The sequence below is a fragment of the Neocloeon triangulifer genome, unplaced genomic scaffold (genome assembly GCF_031216515.1).
Source record: "Neocloeon triangulifer isolate White Clay Creek 2 clone unplaced genomic scaffold, ASM3121651v1 ptg000017l, whole genome shotgun sequence".
NCBI lineage: Eukaryota > Metazoa > Arthropoda > Insecta > Ephemeroptera > Baetidae > Neocloeon > Neocloeon triangulifer.
Genome location: NW_026775559.1, coordinates 7,600,012 through 7,620,392, shown reverse-complemented (window position 1 = coordinate 7,620,392; position 20,381 = coordinate 7,600,012). Strand labels below are relative to the sequence as shown.

General features: G+C 33.5%; 2 protein-coding genes across 3 annotated transcripts in view; one reads left to right on the top strand and one right to left on the bottom strand.

Annotated features, from left to right (window-relative positions):
- The window catches only part of LOC132203789 (exportin-5), a 66,431-nt gene extending 51,490 nt beyond the window's left edge, over positions 1-14,941 (bottom strand). The window contains exon 1 of the mRNA XM_059631811.1: positions 14,802-14,941. The gene's annotated coding sequence lies outside the window, so the exon portion shown is untranslated. The remainder of the gene's footprint in view (positions 1-14,801) is intronic.
- An 841-nt stretch (positions 14,942-15,782) lies between these two features.
- Positions 15,783-20,381, top strand: part of LOC132202955 (repulsive guidance molecule B-like) — a 55,072-nt gene continuing 50,473 nt past the window's right edge. The window contains exon 1 of one of the 2 annotated variants that reach the window (XM_059630327.1): positions 15,783-15,922. The gene's annotated coding sequence lies outside the window, so the exon portion shown is untranslated. The remainder of the gene's footprint in view (positions 15,923-20,381) is intronic. The other variant, XM_059630326.1, reaches the window with a different exon arrangement.

The window sequence follows — 20,381 nt, the reverse complement described above, 5'->3', positions numbered from 1 at the left end:
TTTAAAATCTAGAAAAAAAGCGTAAGCATTTTATGCTGCATCCGCCTCAACACTTTATTTTACTTGATGCAAGCTGAGTTTATTTGCTTTGCTCTAATTTATAGATAAATAGTTTCAAATACAAAAATTTATAAAACGGAAAAAACGACCAAAATATTGCTCAAAGCACTTTAAAATCTAGAAAAAAAGCTTAAGCATTTTATGCTGATCCGCCTCAAAACTTTATTTTACTTGATGCAAGCTGAGTTTTTTTGCTTTGCTCTAATTTATAGATAAATAGTTTAAAATACAAAAATTGAGAAATCGGAAAAACGACCAAAATATTGCTCAAAGCACTTTAAAATGTAGAAAAAAAGCTTAAGCATTTTATGCTGCATCCGCCTCAACACTTAATTTTACTTGATGCAAGCTGAATTTATTCTCTTTGCTCTAATTTATAGATAAATAGTTTAAAATACAAGATTTTAGAAAACGGAAAAAACGACCAAAATATTGCTCAAAGCACTTTAAAATCTAGCAAAAAAGCTTAAGCATTTTATGCTGCATCCGCCTCAACACTTTATTTTACTAGATGCAAGCTGAGTTTTTTTGCTTTGCTCTAATTTATAGATAAATAGTTTAAAATACAAAAATTGAGAAATCGGAAAAAACGACCGAAATATTGCTCAAAGCACTTTAAAATCTAGAAAAAAAGCTTAAGCATTTTATGCTGCATCCGCCTCAAAACTTTATTTTACTTGATGCAAGCTGAGTTTTTTTGCTTTGCTCTAATTTATAGATAAATAGTTTAAAATACAAAAATTTAGAAAACGGAAAAAACGACCGAAATATTGCTCAAAGCACTTTAAAATCTAGAAAAAAAGCTTAAGCATTTTATGCTGCATCCGCCTCAACACTTTATTTTACTTGATGCAAGCTGAGTTTTTTTGCTTTGCTCTAATTTATAGATAAATAGTTTAAAATACAAAAATTTAGAAAACGGAAAAAACGACCGAAATATTGCTCAAAGCACTTTAAAATCTAGAAAAAAAGCTTAAGCATTTTATGCTGCATCCGCCTCAACACTTTATTTTACTTGATGCAAGCTGAGTTTTTTTGCTTTGCTCTAATTTATAGATAAATAGTTTAAAATACAAAAATTGAGAAATCGGAAAAAAAGACCAAAATATTGCTCAAAGCACTTTAAAATCTAGAAAAAAAGCTTGAGCATTTTATGCTGCATCCGCCTCAACACTTTATTTTACTTGATGCAAGCTGAGTTTATTTGCTTTGCTCTAATTTATAGATAAATAGTTTAAAATACAAAAATTTAGAAAACGGAAAAAACGACCAAAATATTGCTCAAAGCACTTTAAAATCTAGAAAAAAAGCTTAAGCATTTTATGCTGCATCCGCCTCAACACTTAATTTTACTTGATGCAAGCTGAGTTTATTTGCTTTGCTCTAATTTATAGATAAATAGTTTAATATACAAAAATTGAGAAATCGGAAAAAACGACCAAAATATTGCTCAAAGCCCTTTAAAATCTAGAAAAAAAGCTTAAGCATTTTATGCTGCATCCGCCTCAACACTTAATTTTACTTGATGCAAGCTGAGTTTATTTGCTTTGCTCTAATTTATAGATAAATAGTTTAAAATACAAAAATTTAGAAAACGGAAAAAACGACCAAAATATTGCTCAAAGCACTTTAAAATCTAGAAAAAAAGCTTAAGCATTTTATGCTGCATCCGCCTCAAAACTTTATTTTACTTGATGCAAGCTGAATTTTTTTGCTTTGCTCTAATTTATAGATAAATAGTTTAAAATACAAAAATTGAGAAATCGGAAAAAAAGACCAAAATATTGCTCAAAGCACTTTAAAATCTAGAAAAAAAGCTTAAGCATTTTATGCTTCATCCGCCTCAACACTTTATTTTACTTGATGCAAGCTGAGTTTATTTGCTTTGCTCTAATTTATAGATAAATAGTTTAAAATACAAAAATTTAGAAAACGGAAAAAACGACCAAAATATTGCTCAAAGCACTTTAAAATCTAGAAAAAAAGCTTAAGCATTTTATGCTGCATCCGCCTCAACACTTTATTTTACTTGATGCAAGCTGAGTTTTTTTTGCTTTGCTCTAATTTATAGATAAATAGTTTAAAATACAAAAATTGAGAAATCGGAAAAAAAGACCAAAATATTGCTCAAAGCACTTTAAAATCTAGAAAAAAAGCTTAAGCATTTTATGCTGCATCCGCCTCAACACTTTATTTTACTTGATGCAAGCTGAGTTTATTTGCTTTGCTCTAATTTATAGATAAATAGTTTAAAATACAAAAATTGAGAAATCGGAAAAAACGACCAAAATATTGCTCAAAGCACTTTAAAATCTAGAAAAAAAGCTTAAGCATTTTATGCTGCATCCGCCTCATCACTTTATTTTACTTGATGCAAGCTGAGTTTATTTGCTTTGCTCTAATTTATAGATAAATAGTTTAATATACAAAAATTTAGAAAACGGAAAAAACGACCAAAATATTGCTCAAAGCACTTTAAAATCTAGAAAAAAAGCTTAAGCATTTTATGCTGCATCCGCCTCAACACTTTATTTTACTAGACGCAAGCTGAGTTTATTTGCTTTGCTCTAATTTATAGATGAATAGTTTAATATACAAAAATTTAGAAAACGGAAAAAACGACCAAAATATTGCTCAAAGCACTTTAAAATCTAGAAAAAAAGCTTAAGCATTTTATGCTGCATCCGCCTCAACACTTAATTTTACTTGATGCAAGCTGAGTTTATTTGCTTTGCTCTAATTTATAGATAAATAGTTTAAAATACAAAAATTTAGAAAACGGAAAAAACGACCAAAATATTGCTCAACGCACTTTAAAATCTAGAAAAAAAGCTTAAGCATTTTATGCTGCATCCGCCTCAAAACTTTATTTTACTTGATGCAAGCTGAGTTTTTTTGCTTTGCTCTAATTTATAGATAAATAGTTTAAAATACAAAAATTGAGAAATCGGAAAAAAACGACCAAAATATTGCTCAAAGCACTTTAAAATCTAGAAAAAAAGCTTTAGCATTTTATGCTGCATCCGCCTCAACACTTAATTTTACTTGATGCAAGCTGAGTTTATTTGCTTTGCTCTAATTTATAGATAAATAGTTTAAAATACAAAAATTTAGAAAACGGAAAAAACGACCAAAATATTGCTCAAAGCACTTTAAAATCTAGAAAAAAAGCTTAAGCATTTTATGCTGCATCCGCCTCAACACTTAATTTTACTTGATGCAAGCTGAGTTTATTTGCTTTGCTCTAATTTATAGATAAATAGTTTAAAATACAAGAATTTAGAAAACGGAAAAAACGACCAAAATATTGCTCAAAGCACTTTAAAATCTAGCAAAAAAGCTTAAGCATTTTATGCTGCATCCGCCTCAACACTTTATTTTACTAGATGCAAGCTGAGTTTTTTTGCTTTGCTCTAATTTATAGATAAATAGTTTAAAATACAAAAATTGAGAAATCGGAAAAAACGACCGAAATATTGCTCAAAGCACTTTAAAATCTAGAAAAAAAGCTTAAGCATTTTATGCTGCATCCGCCTCAAAACTTTATTTTACTTGATGCAAGCTGAGTTTTTTTGCTTTGCTCTAATTTATAGATAAATAGTTTAAAATACAAAAATTGAGAAATCGGAAAAAACGACCAAAATATTGCTCAAAGCACTTTAAAATCTAGAAAAAAAGCTTAAGCATTTTATGCTGCATCCGCCTCAACACTTAATTTTACTTGATGCAAGCTGAGTTTATTTGCTTTGCTCTAATTTATAGATAAATAGTTTAAAATACAAAAATTTAGAAAACGGAAAAAACGACCAAAATATTGCTCAAAGCACTTTAAAATCTAGAAAAAAAGCTTAAGCATTTTATGCTGCATCCGCCTCAAAACTTTATTTTACTTGATGAAAGCTGAGTTTTTTTGCTTTGCTCTAATTTATAGATAAATAGTTTAAAATACAAAAATTGAGAAATCGGAAAAAATGACCAAAATATTGCTCAAAGCACTTTAAAATCTAGAAAAAAAGCTTAAGCATTTTATGCTGCATCCGCCTCAACACTTTATTTTACTTGATGCAAGCTGAGTTTATTTGCTTTGCTCTAATTTATAGATAAATAGTTTAAAATACAAAAATTTAGAAAACGGAAAAAACGACCAAAATATTGCTCAAAGCACTTTAAAATCTAGAAAAAAAGCTTAAGCATTTTATGCTGCATCCGCCTCAAAACTTTATTTTACTTGATGCAAGCTGAGTTTTTTTGCTTTGCTCTAATTTATAGATAAATGGTTTAAAATACAAAAATTTAGAAAACGGAAAAAACGACCAAAATATTGCTCAAAGCACTTTAAAATCTAGAAAAAAAGCTTAAGCATTTTATGCTGCATCCGCCTCAACACTTTATTTTACTTGATGCAAGCTGAGTTTATTTGCTTTGCTCTAATTTATAGATAAATAGTTTAAAATACAAAAATTGAGAAATCGGAAAAAATGACCAAAATATTGCTCAAAGCACTTTAAAATCTAGAAAAAAAGCTTAAGCATTTTATGCTGCATCCGCCTCAACACTTAATTTTACTTGATGCAAGCTGTTTTTTTGTTTCGCTCTTTTTTTTTGCGCCGAATCGTCTAATATTCAAATATTGAGAAAATTGAGTAAGCGACCAAATTATTGCTCAAAGCACTTTAAAATTGCATGAAGCAAAAGCTTCAACACTTGATTTTACTTGATGCAAGCTGAGTTTTTTTGCTTTGCTCTTTTTTGCGCCGAATCGTCTAATATAATTATATAACTTAAATGAAAGGCCATGAAAAATATTAATCAAGGTTGTTAAAGTGATACGTTAACTGCTTAAAAATAGTTCATTAATTTAAATTATAAATTTTTTTTAAAACATTTTATCATTGCCTACTCAAAAATTCGAGCACCATTTTAATATTTTCAGTGACGATTGCAAGGCAAAAGATCATATTGTTTTTGTTGAAGGTGTAAAACACACGTGCAAGCGCAGCAGTTGGAATAATTGCATCTCGCGGGTGCGTCGGAAGAACGAAAATTAAATAATGCACAGGTGTTCGACGAGGGTAAAAAATACAGATATATTCACTATATATGCTTTGCGCGCGTTGTGTTATTACACTTTGATGGTGAAAAAATACTTCGCTGAAGACGAGGCGGCTGCGGAGAAAATAAAAGGCCGGCACACAATTAGGAGGAGAGTCGCGTCGTTTTTCCAGCAGCTCTTTTCTCACCTCCGCGGTAATCATTCGTGTGGTTGTAAAGGAAATTATTTTATTGCATCTTGTGCTACTGATACCTTTATGATCGTGAAGTGCGATATCTTTGGAGACGCGCAGATAATAAAACTATAGGGATTACACTTTCCCTCAAATCCCGACGCTCTCTGTGTCCATTTTATGCACAAACACACACCTTAATCCTTTACAAATAGACGCATTACTTTTACGAGCCCCGCGCTCTCGGCAATCAAACCTCTTTTTCAAAATCCCAGAGGTGTTTTGATTTTTATGTGCGCGCCGAGCCGGATCAAAAAAAGCGATAAAAGGAATTTTTATGGCATAAATCTTAAAATGTTTGCTTTATGCTTTTTTATTTCCTCTCTCATTGTGATCAAGTCTTGGCAAGAGAATTCCACAGGGGCAATCAGCGGCGGACCAAAGGTGATTTCTATAACACCACAAAAAGGTGCTAGGACTTATTATGTATGTAATTCAAAACCCCCACACACACCTATATTGGCCATAATTTATCCTCGCAACCAAGAGGAAACTGAGAGGACGAATAAATACCCATATTTTTCAGCTGCTCTTCAATATCAATTCCAGGAGGAAAATTTCATAAAAATTTAATACAAAATCAGTGAGAATACTTAACTTGAAGGCGAAGAAAATTTTGCAAATTAAACGTTTTAAATATACTTTGCGGAATTTTTTTAGGGAACCAAAATATTTTTAATATTTTATAAATATAGGAATATTAAACATTCATAAAAATTCTTTTTTTTTACTCGTCCTATATGCAAAAATAATATGTTATAGGCATGCACAGGCATGCAAAATCTTTATTAAATATTTTTAAGCAACACTCCTTTTTTTATAAAATTACTAAAATATACTTTTTGAACAATAAATTAATTTATCAATTAGTATTATCTGCCAGGGCTAAACTCCAATTTTTATTTTGTTTAATTATTTTTTTACAATTTTTCAATCACACTTTAAAGAATAATAAAATTTAATGTCGAACCTCTATAGGCGACTGGCTCATGTCATTATGCAAAAATGCGAGTAGGCCAAGCAAGGTGGTGGCACCTGAGAGGAGAAACCGGGCAGGCAGGGTCCATACATAAAATATCAAACGCGCCGCCGCCACTTGTGGTACAAAATACACGAGCAGCGGGGGTCCATTGACAGAGGCAAAATTACAAATAACGCGGGGTAACACACAAAAGTCGCGATGGTGCCTTCAAATACTACCGCCAAATAACTTTTCTCAAAGAAGGAGCGCCTTTTCACGCGTCTCTCTTTCATACAAATCGGGGTATGTCATTGGAGTTGGGCGCGCGGAATGTCCTACATGAAAAAAAAAATCAATAGCACACAAACACACAGGGAATCGTGTTGATTTATGTCCGCCTTTGATAATCACGTTACGCGTGACTTGGCCGCGCCAACAAAATATTGCCTTTTTAAATGAAGTGTCGCGTGATTTACTCAATGCATTAAAAGATATAAAAAGAAGTGCCGCGCTCACCAGGTACAAACACAAGCAAGTTCTCACCCTCCCCGGTCAAAAGCTACCCTGGCGCGATTTGCGGCCCTTGTCGGCGGTTTTCTTCCTTTAGATCTGCACCGACTCGCCCCTCAAGACACCTGCGCCGCACCAAAGCGGGTTTCTCTTCACGCGCCCGCAAAATAGGCAATTATCGGATTCCTTTAACAAACACCATTAAGGGATGAGGGTGCAGCTACATAGGTTGAGGTTTTTCTGTTTTCCAGGAGAGGAATCTATGGAATCTAGAGAGGAAGGAGCCTATTTTTTTTTTATTTAAAAAAAAACGAGTTTTAATCAGGATGGAAAATAATTATTCACAAAATAAAATTTCTGTTAAAAAAGTGTTTATATTATTGCAATAATATACATAATTCAAATTGTATTTTATGCTTATAAATTGCATTTATTTGGATTTACGTTCACTGTACGTAAAAAAAAGACCGTGTAGTCGTTAAAAAAAAGAAATGTGTGTTCTTATAACAATTTAACACGCTATATTTTTTTATGGCTTGCAACTGCAACTCTTTAATTGTTTGAGAAAAAAGATAGCAAATTTTGAGAAATATTATTTAGAAAATTTGAAAATCGTTTGATTTTAATTAGAATTTTGTGATATAGTTAAAATATTATCTTTTACAAAATTTTCTATCTGCATTACAAGTTATAAATCTTTATGTAGCTTGTTTAATGGATGCTGTTGAAGATAAAATATCAAATCAAATTCCTGCTCACAAGCGTACAGAATTCAATTCATTCCCGCCGCATCAGCAAATATACAAAATAGACATCTCACATATCACACACTCAATTCATCGGACACGTTGGATAGCTTTTTGAAGAGTGAATAAATAATAATAATAACAATATCAATTTCCTTGGAAGCACAGCGATCCGTGCGATGCAAACAGCAATTCCGTTATTCCGAGCCATCAATTTGTTTCTCAATGGCCATTTATATAAAAAATCATTTCATGCATGCAAAACTCGCGCCGCTCTTTTTTTCCTATTTTACGTGCCGCCGCGCATTAAAAGTGCTGCTGCTGCTGGAGGAAGAAAAAAAAGAAAAGAAAAAGAGCAGCAGTGATGCACGGATTATTTCATTTTGCCGGCTTTTCACGCGCCGTATTGAAATTGAATTCATTTTTTATATTCCAACGAGACGCGGTTGCAAATTCGTGCGGAGAAAACATAAGAAGATTGATTCAATGAGCCGAACAATGAGAAGACCTTTCGAAAACGCTGTGCTGCTGGAAAATAATGGAAAGCTTTCAAAAAAAGCTATGAATAATAAGCTTTCGCGTGAGCGGAAAATTAATCCGCGCGAGAATAATGAGAACCCACCCTCGCTATACTTGCTCTTTCCCGGCGTTTATACATAAAAGAAAGGGTGCGTTCATTCTTTTTCAACCCCCTCCCTATATACCATTCCCCGGAAAATAATAAAGTGCCTCCTCTGATATGGAAACAACTCAAATGTGTATTTCGTGCCGCCGGAATTTGAAATAAAATATTATTTTATTGTGCGCCCTGTCCAATCATTGCTTTTTTATGGGCAAAGTTTGTTCTGTGGGACATTCGGATTTACGTCCGACGACATTCGGATTATTTAACTCTCAAGTATGCACTCCGACAGAGAGAAGGAAAACATTAAAGGCAAATCTTGGGGTTTGTGCTTGACACGTGGAATTATTGTTTGGTGAAGCACTTTGTGCGCGGCGTTTTATGTCTCTGGATTGTTCACAAAAGTGTTTTTTATCCCTGGCCAAGATTTATTTCTGTTAGAAGTGCGCTGCAGCTAAACTTTGTACGTGTCTCATGGCACTTTTAGAAAACTTTAACATGCGATTTTTCCAAGTATAAGACAGCAAAGAACAAACGTTAATGTTTGCTTTTTGCTGATTATTATAACAAATATTATTTTGATTATTCAACAGTCATGAATGTAGGGGTCTAATAATAACTTTCCCAAGACCAAATGAGGAAGAGGATATACTGTATTTTTGAATGATATTTTGTTACGCTGCATAAATAATAAATGAAAAAATTAACTATACGCTAACAAATATTTCAAATAATTTTTATAAATTTTGAATTCTAAATAAATCTTTAATAAAATACAAAAACTATTAATATTAAAAACAAAATTCATAAATTGTGTCTGGGGAAAAAATTTACGATATGAAAACGTAAAAAACCTTATTAATTTTTTAAAATTTATTTCATTAAACTTATTTTATAATTGCAATATTTATGCTTTACAAGTTAACACATACTGAAAAAATATATTCATTATTGATGTTTGTATCTAATAATATGTTCCTATAAAATAATTATTTTTTTTTCAAATACTCCCATAAAAATTTGCCATAATTCTTTATCAGAGAATCCTTCATTTTTTCAAAATTCAAAAAGGTGCCAAATAGCCAAAAAACGTTCAAATTTAAAAACACATCAAAATTTTTTCAATGCATTTAAATTTAAAGGGTTGAACTCGGCTTATTCATTTGTTAAAATCTGACTTGATTTTATACAAAGAGATCCAGAATAATGTCATATCAACATGTGGGGCATGAGCTTCTCCCATCATATCACGCGGTGATACAATATTCATGCAATTGTCGTCACCGCAAACACGCATGCATACAAGAGGGAGAGAGATGCTGCACGCGGAGCATGTGTAATGACGATAATAAACACGGAGCACTACTTTTTGTGCTGATTGTCGTCGGTCACACTCGGCAGGCAAACCGATTCGTCACGGGACACTGCAGAAGGGCGTATTTCCATTTTGGTGCGGCGCGCACAATATGCAACTGATTTGCCGCAAGTGACTATATACATGTGTCTCATCATTGTCGACCATAATATTGCCAAAAGGGAAAGGGGCGACCGCGCTTTTCTCTGCAACCCCTCTTTCTTCTGCGTGGTAATGATGCATTAATACAGTTATGATGACGCAGATTGCCCCCGAATGAAACCATATCTCTCCGTGACACTCCATAAAACGACACGGGGGTTGCCTTCGGATCGTAAAATTGGCTTTCGTTTTTTATTCAAAAAGTCAGCAGAAGTTTTGCAAACATTTGATTTTATTGCTTCGCTCTGCGTGTGAAAATTGGAACTTTTGTCAATAAAATATAATAAATAATTTTTTATGTATACCAACTCTATATATTCATAAATGTGGTGGAAAAAATGAAACCTTACTCATGTTCACGCGATTCTTTGAAACATAAATTTAGATAAAATATCGGGCAAAAACGTAGCAAAAATTTAATAAGTAAAATGAATGGATTTTCTAGAAATATTCTAAAATGAATCCAGGTAAATTTATATTATTTTCAAATGCTAAGGAACGAAAATCACCACATGTATAAGGAAATTTTTTTTTAACAATTGTTGAAATGTAATAAAAAAAAAATATCCTTTTGGTGCTCTATATACAAGCTGTTGTCTACCTACGTATTTTATTTGTTGCAGCAGCATGGGTGGCCCAGCAGCACTCAAAAGTTACTACCGACTGTAGGAGAAAAATAAAACGGATCGTAATAATCATCATTTTGACACCATTATCTCCCTCATAATAGAAAAGCAGCAGCTACGGAATTATATATGAATATCATTCAGCCACTGCGAGTTACATATTGGTGGGACGAGGGCGTGTGTGATTACATTCGGGTCGGAATTCAAAACAAAAATATCTCAAAAATTAATTATGTTGTATACCTGAACATTAAAACGTACTACATTGAATGAAAGAAAAAAATTAGTTAATGATATAATAATCTAATTGATCATATACATTTTTTAAAAATTCTTTAAATTCTACAAAAAATCAAGTCATAATTTTTAACAAAATACGATGATTATTTGGGAATTAATTTTTATTGCTTGAAGATCCAGCAAAGTTTTCTGATATATTTTTTTTTAATATATATTCTTTTAAATAACAAGTTATTGCCTCTTTAATATATAAATAATATCTTTTACTAAAAATAAAATTCTCCTGAAATCCGCTCTCACCACCCAAGAAATAATAAAAGAAGTCAACTCCAACCGAAAAACAGTTCACAAAAAAACACGATTTATTTCTCTTTGGAAAAAGACCGCCGAAATTACCTCTGAAAATATTTGCCACCCTCTGCGTGACTCTTTTTCTCTCGGTCTATCTCTGCAATAATTTTTTGAGCCTCCACACACTCGTATTGGAATTTTGATTACGCTTAATTGGCCACAAGAGTCAGCGGAGAGCGCACGACTCTATTTTTCGGCCGCGGCAAAAGGTGAAAACTTTTCAATGCTCCTCTCTCAATTACACACATTTTCTCACCTGCAGTTGATTCGACTTGTAGAAGTCGCGCTCTTTAAAAGTACAAAGGAGAGGCGCTCTTATAACATCACTTTTGCTCTCATCACGAGCGAGAGCCTAAACATGGGAAGTCGTCGTTTTCCAAGTGGACTCGAGCGAAACAACCTGCCTATTTTCAAAAGGGTTCAAGTGGCAACACTTCTTCACAAAAAATGCACTTGAAACCCTCCAAAGAAAAGTGTGAACACAATAAATCTAATTTTTTTTTTGTATTTGAGATGCTAAAAACTATTCAATTCTAAAACGCAAATACGAAATAGACGAAAAGAGAAATTTTAAATTAATTAATTAACATAATTTTCAATTTTTTCCTTTTCCACACTTTAGATTAGATATAAAAGTAATCATTTCATCCTGCGTATTGTAGAGTGATTAAACGTAAGTGGTTGAAATCGTTACTTTTTTACTAAAATAATAAAACATTTAATGTAATTGTTAATAAATATATAATATTTTCTGTAGCAGATCATTCAAGTCACTTACTTTATTATAAACATAAGGAACTGATAGAAATTTAAAAATACCAAAAATAATTTTATCTCGCTATAAAAATATTAAATTTCATTGATTGCACTTTTAACCATATTGAGTAGGTACAATCAACAAAAATCGAGTGTTTTCCGCTAGTACATAATAAGATGATGATTTTGATTATTTAATAATAAATATATTAAAAAAATTTCATTTAAAATAAACGATATTATTAATAATTTCACTTTGAATTTGAAATCTTCCGTCATTTAAATTGTAAATCTTTTTCTCAGAATTAATTTGCAAATTTTAAAAGTTACCACAATAATTAGAAATGCTTTTCAGCGGCTTTGTTATGGATTCTATAAACATTCAAAACTTTCATGTTTTTCTGGATCTCTGCGACTTTCCATCAAGATTTTTCCCTTCCCTAGTTAAGAAAATGTGATTTTTTCTTTATTCATTGCAAAATTAGTTTCACTTTTCATTATTGAAAATGAAATGCCAGAGCGTGCTCAAAAAAGGTTGCTCTTCCCTTCAAGTATCAGGCTGTGTTGAAAGGGTCAGTGCCACAGGGCGCATTGACACGCGCTATTCACACAACCGGATCGCGTGCACACCATCATCGCGAAAATCTATACCATCCGACCGACTGACTGACAACCACAATCACAAACTCTGCTCTTTCCAACTCTCCGCGCGCCGACGGTGAACAAAATGAAAAAAAGAATAAACACACACTCTCGCGCGCCCCGGCCTGCTGATAAATAAAACCAACACCCGACGATCGAAAGCTTTCGGGTCTGATTTTTTGATGTGATATTCGTGTGTTGTTTTTATAATAGTTGCATGAGCAAACATAGAGAAAAATAGAATCAAGAGCGAACACGACAGACACACACGGGTCGTAAAAAAATCAAACAGAGCCTCCGCGGGCGAAAACACGCTTCCTGATTAACTGCTTAATTGCGTGTGTGATTGCGCTCTCTCGTGCAGAGCATACTTTAATTCACGCGCGACATTTCGCCTTATTAATGGCACCCTTATCTCCAGAGTGGTCTTAAATTAACCAACCTAATTTTGAACTATCTGTCGGCTCGAAAATTATGAAAAGTACTCGTTATCACATTAATTCAAATAAGATTTTTGTTATTAATTTGACGTTTAAATTTTTGAAAACATTTTATACTGAGCATTTTGCTTTACAGCCACCGCGTCACGTTTAAATTAAATATGCTATTAATAAAATGAAATTCTGCGTGCTGATGTAAATTTATTTTTTAATTGCCGTTATACTGAGACTTAAGCAAAAAAGAAAGCTTTTTCAATTTTTATAATTTAATTTTGTTTTTATTTCCATAGAGTTAAATTGCTGCACTGTGAACTTAAATCCATTCTCAAAAGAAAAGTTCAACCTTATATATTACCAGCGTAAAATGTTTTGCTACACATTTTGACTTCAACTGATTTTTGTTTGCAATAATTTTATATTTCAGATCGCACTTTACTCCATTTTTATTTATTGTGAAGCCAAATTTTAAGCTTATTGCATATTTGCCAGCAACTCAAAATTAGTATGATCGCCTCTATTTATGGCTCCTCATTTTCAAACACTCGCCCACAAGGTCTACAAGTCAAACAAATGGTGCATGAGTCTGCATCAATGAGCGCGTCCATCGGCCTCTCGTTGCTTTTTGTTTTTCCGTGGCCCCCAAGGAGCGTTTAGCTGGAAGAGCTAAACGAACGCCGAGGCTTGTTGATTCAGCATGTAAATGATTAACATCTCCTTTTATCGTGCGGGGCAAAACGTGTACAAAAACACACACCGGCCGTGGCGCTGCATTGTTTTGGAGAGCTCACTTTTTATCTTCAAAAAGGCCGCGGCGGCCGCGCGCAGTGATGAATGGTCCGGCCAAGCTGTCAGCTCGGGGTGTTGGGGTACAAATTGTAAGTCAAAGTTAATTTAGATGGAATGCATCTCTTCTGAAATATTGTTATTTTTGACGATGCGTGTGAGAATCCGACAATGTAACCAATGCCGCCTCTCGCCCAGTCAGACATTTATTAACAAATGGAATTTTTCTTTTATAAATGTTTGCTCTTTTCCACAACAAAACGTGCCGCAGAATGTAGATTCATCATCAGATCCATCTTTTATTGTTTAATAAAAAAGAAAGAAATTCTATGAAGACATTGAAATTAATTTACGATAGTGAAAATTGATAATGTTTATGTTCAGTTAAGTATGGAAATTAAAAATTTGATTTGAAACATTAAAATTCTACAAAAATTGCATCTTCTTCTATAGGCTGAAGGCTGAGAGAGTAAAATTTATTATAATATAAATAAAAAATTATAAATATAATGTTTTTAAATTTATAATAATTATTTTCATTTTTTTCTTGAGGACAGAGTTTTTCATTTCTCTCTTTGTGATTTTTTTCCAATTTTTTTTAACCCATCCATTGGTGATGCTGCCTATTACGGCACTGGCAAAAGATTGATGGTCGAGCACGCACGCTAAAAGCGAATTTACAAGGGAACTCATATGTGCGTGGAGGGACATGTATAGGTACAATATTGTGTACTCTGGCTGCGCAAACTTTATTTAAGCTCGATCAACATTGCTCTCTCGCGCGCCTACGTATACAGATTGTTATGCCACGTCGCAACCCTCCGGAGCGTGCAAAACCATATTAAGCAAAGGGCCTCTCTCTCTCTATCCATCGCTGGCCATGTGTTTATTGTGTGTTCGGAGTCCATTATTGCCATTGTTGCCGAGTCAATATTGCAATCAAGTCGGCACTCTGCTGCGCTGATGTAGAATCTAGTAAGCACAAAACACATACGCCGCGGCCTCCGCAGAGTCGCCCCCGATATCGGTTTTGCTGGGTCGCTCTCCCCCTGCTTTCTTGGCGAAAAGCGGATAATCGATTTCCCAAAAGTAATGCAGAGCGTGAATCAATTTGAGGTGTTAGAAACGAAAACATTTTTTTCCAGCTTGAGCTATTTGTTTGTTCACTGAAAAAAAGACGCTCTAACTGACGAATGCAAGCAAAATGTGCGTCAATTGGAGTGCAAGAGAAATGAAAAAAGCAAACTTATCAATTAAACAAACCTTTCGTCGGCCGCGCGTCGAATCGGGACCAAACTGACTCAACCGGCGGTGTCGTCTCTCGCGGCTATCCTCGCTTCGGCCGTTTTGGCGACGATTTTCGGCCAAAATCCGCAAGCACAACAAACAACAACCATGCTTGATGAAACTACAGCTGATACTGATCATATGGTCTGAATATGGCGCATTTATCATATGTTTACAATGAAAAAGGCGGCAACAAGAGATGCAACTCGACAAAGTTAACAAAATGAAACTAATCAAAACTAATAAAATGCATTCGGATTTCTTGAAGTTTTCGATATTTGGGGGGCAATGAAGTGAAGATAAGTAGAATAATTGAGATAAAACTTTTTAGCAAACTAAAAAATGTAATAATTTTTTATTTTTCATTCTTCAAAAAATATTAATCTGGGAAAATTTATTAACGTATCCGCGAGAATTTTCTTATTTTAATTTTTAAAATAGAGAAAAAATTTTAAAAGTACTGACCCTTAAAGAAAATTTTAGCTTATTTAATTCTCTAAAATTTCTTTCATAGAGTTCAAGTCGTGATTTTTTTTTATTTACCCGCGGAATGGAACGACCAAAGTCAAAATATTATTTTTGCTTACTGAAAATAATTTTTTAGAATTTTTTGAACATGAAAATATTAGAAATAAAATTTTATCAAAAAAAATTCAGCAGTTTAGAAAAAAGAGCATCCGTTTTAAAAGTTAATTGCTACTCGGCCCTCGGCCTCTTCAGCAGATTCAGAAGACATCCTTTACTTTTTTGTAAGTAGCTAGATAAAGGTTCAAAATACAAATAATACTGATAAAATTTGATTTCTAGAATCAAAATTAAATTTCCTAACGATGGGCTATCTTCAATTCATTTTGTTAACTTTGTCGAGTTGGATCTCTTGTTGCCGCCTTTCTCATTGAAAACATATGATTAATGCGCCATATTCAGACCATATGATCAGTATCAGCTGTAGTTTCATCAAGCATGGTTGTTGTTTGTTGAGCTTGCGGATTTTGGCCGAAAATCGTCGCCAAAACGGCCGAGGCGAGGATAGCCGCGAGAGACGACACCGCCGGTTGAGTCAGCTTGATCACGATTCGACGCGCAACCGACGAAAGGTTTGTTTAATTAAGCTTGCTTTTTTCGATTCTCTTGCACTCCAATTGACGCACATTCGTCAGTTAGAGCGTCTTTTTTCAGTGTTGGGACCCAACAAACATGTTTAATTGATCCGTGGAAATCCTATATGAGCAAAAATTTTATAATTTAATAATTTTTTAAAGTTTGAAAATGAATTTATTATTCTTCAAAATCAACTGTTTTTTTTATCAATATTTTGCATTAGATTTAGAAAAAACCAACATTTTTTTTGGAAAAGCCAATGAAAAGGAGAATAAATTTTAATGTTTCTATTATTAACAAGTTACAATGAAACTTTATGTTAATTTAATTAGAAAAATAAGAAAAATTGTAATAAATTACTGGCAGACGTCTCTTCTCTATAAATAAAATAACACAAAGATGGCATATCCCGTGATGAATCTGAAATGACACTAAACCCCGAATAGGAAGGGTTACGCCGAGTCTGAATGAGAAATAATTTTCCCTGTGCTGGGACCACCTGGGCGATAAATTCGTGTGGTAATAATAAAATGTGGGCTCATCTGATTGCGTTATTAGCGCGTGATTATTGCCCGACGCGCATGGTGTGTGTATTCTTCCTACACAATAAAATATTAAATTTGTCCCTGCACTCAACAAAACATTAATCTTGGCACCCCTCATCCGAACTCAAATCGAGATTTTGATGCAGCCGCAAAGTCCGACGCGCAGCATGTGGTCGTCTCCTCTCTTCTTCATTATGCAACCGAGAAATGTTAGTTTTCTTAACGTCAACATCAATATTTCCATCTGGCAACACAATACGCGGCAAATTAACACAACACAGCACATTATTATTACCGTCATTGCTCTTTGATTGCGAGCCGCCTCTCACACAAGATATATTCGTTTTGTATATTTGGTTTTGAATGCGCGCAAGACTCGCTTTGTTGCTCACAAGTGTATGATCAGTGTGTTCCAGTCCAAGAGAAACAGATAATATATCATGCATGTGTATGTTTTCCAGAGTGATTTGTCATCCGAGCTAAATTAGAATTCAGGCGCGGATGATGACCAATTTGAGGGCTATTCAAAGCCGTTTCAGATTGATTTTTGAAAGATTATCACACAAAGGGTGAAATATTGCTGGTCCCTTTTGAAATGGATCCATATTTGGTTTGTACCTATACTATATAAAAGTACACAATAAAAACATTTAAAAATAAAAATTTTATCTTGCACTCTACATGGTTTCGAATATTTAACGAGCAGTGAAAATATTTTGATAAGAATAATTAAGTTGAGCAAGATTATTGTTTTTTCCCTAGAAGTCAATCAACGACTCTTAAAACCCACCAAGGAACTGTTATTTTTTAATTCAATCAACATAACTAAACCTTCAATGGTGATTAAATTTCTCAGAAAATTATGAAAAAAAAATCAATTTTGTTTAAAATTAAAAAAAATTTATATAATTCAATACCTTTTTATTTATAATTAACGAACACTATCTGAAGAATTTTAATTTGGTGGCCGTTGGTTGAAAGTGTGTCCCGTCGGCTAGGATCAGAGGCGAAACAGCGCATCCCCTTTTCGAATCGCAGCGGGTTGGCTCTGCGGAGGCTTTTTGACTTGCGTATCGCTCTCGGACCATCTGGCGAAGGAAAACATTCCATGACCGCTTTAATTACACGCCTATCATCGGCTGCTTTTCTACCACCTGAAATTTCCGACAAAAAGCATTGACAGCAAATTAATACTCTGAGAAAATATTTAATAGGTTCACACCTAACGCGCGCACTGCATGATTGATATTTCAAACGTTTGCTTTTGAACCGCGCGCGGCAGAAGTGTGAAGGGAAAAAATAATGTTCCCCACCGCGGCCGGCCGGCGCGATCAAACCTGAAAAACAAAGCGTTTGGTTCTGTGAGCCGCGTATTTTTATTTCCGTAAATTGAATGGATGCTTTTTCATTATTAATGCAAAGATTAAAAAAAGGATAAATCGTCACTTATAATGCGAATCTTTGAGGACAATTATATAAGAATACTAATTAGTAATTAATGAAATTATTTTTTTAAACATTTTAAATGCAGTTTGCAAAAATCATAAATGATTTATTCTTCAGTTAACATATCAATAGAAGAACAGGACTTGGATTAGGAAGTTTATTTCAATACATTATTATACATTTGAAATGAAGCAATTCCACACTTAAATTTATGTTAAAATTACTAAGTCCCAAAGGGCTTTGAAAGAAGAATGAAAATATAAATCTAAATTAAATTATATTAGAATAATAGTGTAACATAACAATCAAATAAAATATCATTTTAATTATACTTAAACTGAATTTCTATATTTCTAAATTATAAAAAAATTACATAAAATTTTATACATAATATATACAAATTTTACATTTTTTTTTTTTATATTAATTTAGATCATAAAAAGGTATTCTTCAAATATTTTTAAGTGAGCGTTTGTTATTTTTGTTCTAATTAGTGTGGAGTGTGGAGTAGTATTTTTGTTGCAGGGTTTCATTTTTAAAGAGTTTTTTTTACGTGTTTTTTTCCATTCTTTATAACCAAGTTTTTCTCCCACAGTTTCAGTAAAACCACGTAAAACCTCTTAAAAACCAAGCGAACCAAGCGATATATTCAGGTTATTAAGACAAAACAAACAAATTCTAATGAATTAGTCTGGAGATGATTTACAATATTCGCCGCTGGACGGATCATAAATTTTTTTGGCCTTCGGCGTTATTCCGCGCTGAGTGCGAGTCATAAAATTGGAGAGCAATAAGAAAAAAGGCGAGGATTTGGTCTGGTCTTTTCCGCCGCCGCCGCCGCAGCTTTTAATGCGTTTCTCGGCGAGTTCTGCGGTCAGGTGCGCGTCTCCCGACGGCAATAAATTTTTGACACGCTTTTTTCCCAATTTTATTGCCGCGCGAACCTTTTAGGCCGAATTACGAGCTTTCAGAGAACTATTATGCAAATACGCGAACAATTATTGTTGGTGGCGTAAATTATAATATATACGTGCTTTTATTAGTCATTACGATTACTTGCGCGCACCGACACGAATTCCTACACAGCAAAAAAAGACCCGGAGCGCGCGCCGCACGCCGCTGCTTCTTCAATCACGCGCGGTTTTCATCCTCCTGAAGACGTGAGTAATTTCAATATTGAGAAGAAGCTTCACCTTGATGTGCCGCCCGCTTTTGAGATGCATATTTAAAAAGATGCGTATAATGTGTGTTTGTATGGTAGAGAAGGTTAATTAGAGACAATTGCGAATTATGGACGATTGACAATCACTTAAAGGCTCATTATTTATTGTTCGGTGTGACGCGAAAAGCCTTTCAAAGTGATTAATGGCAATGGGACAAGGTGTCTGTTAGCCTTGTGTATAAGGAGACAATATTATACTTGCTGTTAAATTTATCTTTATAGTGCTTGTTAATTTTGCGCATCAAGTTCAATCAAATCTTGTTTTATTGCAATTTATTTCTTTTTAATGCATTACAGAAATCATGAGTGAAGAATGTTTTCAATCAATTGAAAAAGCTTTTTCAAATTAATAATCACCCCCCGCAGGTTATTAAAATAAAAAGGTATAAAAGGTAAAAAAAATTAAAAATTGTTAACTGTTGATCTTACTGATTTATATCAATATAATTATTCGCAACTCTTTTGTTTCTGAAACGTGATTTCATGTGAATTTGATGAAATGCAAAATGATTATTCTGTTTTCCTAATTTACTTTTCATTCATTACTTAAATCCTTTACAGCCCTCGAATTAAAGTTTTTTAAACATGCTTTAATTGTTTTACTTTTTTAATTAGCTATATTCGGCTGACAAATCTGCTTTTATTTCCACGTGATATTATTCTCCTTTACGGGCTGTGTTACATGCCTGGAATTCCATGAAATTATCTAAGAATGACGCGAGAGCGCACGAATAAGTCATGGGAAAGTCGATAATGAGAGTAATATTCATGCCTTTGTCCAAGGCAAATTCCTCCGCATCATATTGTAATACGCGCTCGGTGACCAAAGAGTGTGGCCTTTCTGGTCTGCGGGGAAAATGATCTCCATTGTGGATTTTAATGCATGGAATGGTCGATCTGACCGAGGTCACGCGGAACCTTTTCACGGAGGATGATAAGTGTGACAATCACCTTTAATCGGAGCATATTTTAGGGAGCAGGTGCAAAACCTTGAAATTGCAGTTTCCTTGAAAAAAATCTAACAATTATTTCTGCTTATACATCGCAACAAAGTTAATCAATCGAGAAGAATAAATAATAATTACAACAAAGTTAATTAATTCAATTAAATGAATCATAAGTTGACCTTCAACAGTTAAACATCTGTTGCAAATTGAGATTGTGAAAAAATAATTATTAAATTGGCACAAATGAAATTATTCAGAGCAACGGAAGGCGAATATTGTCAGTCAAGTGTGCAGG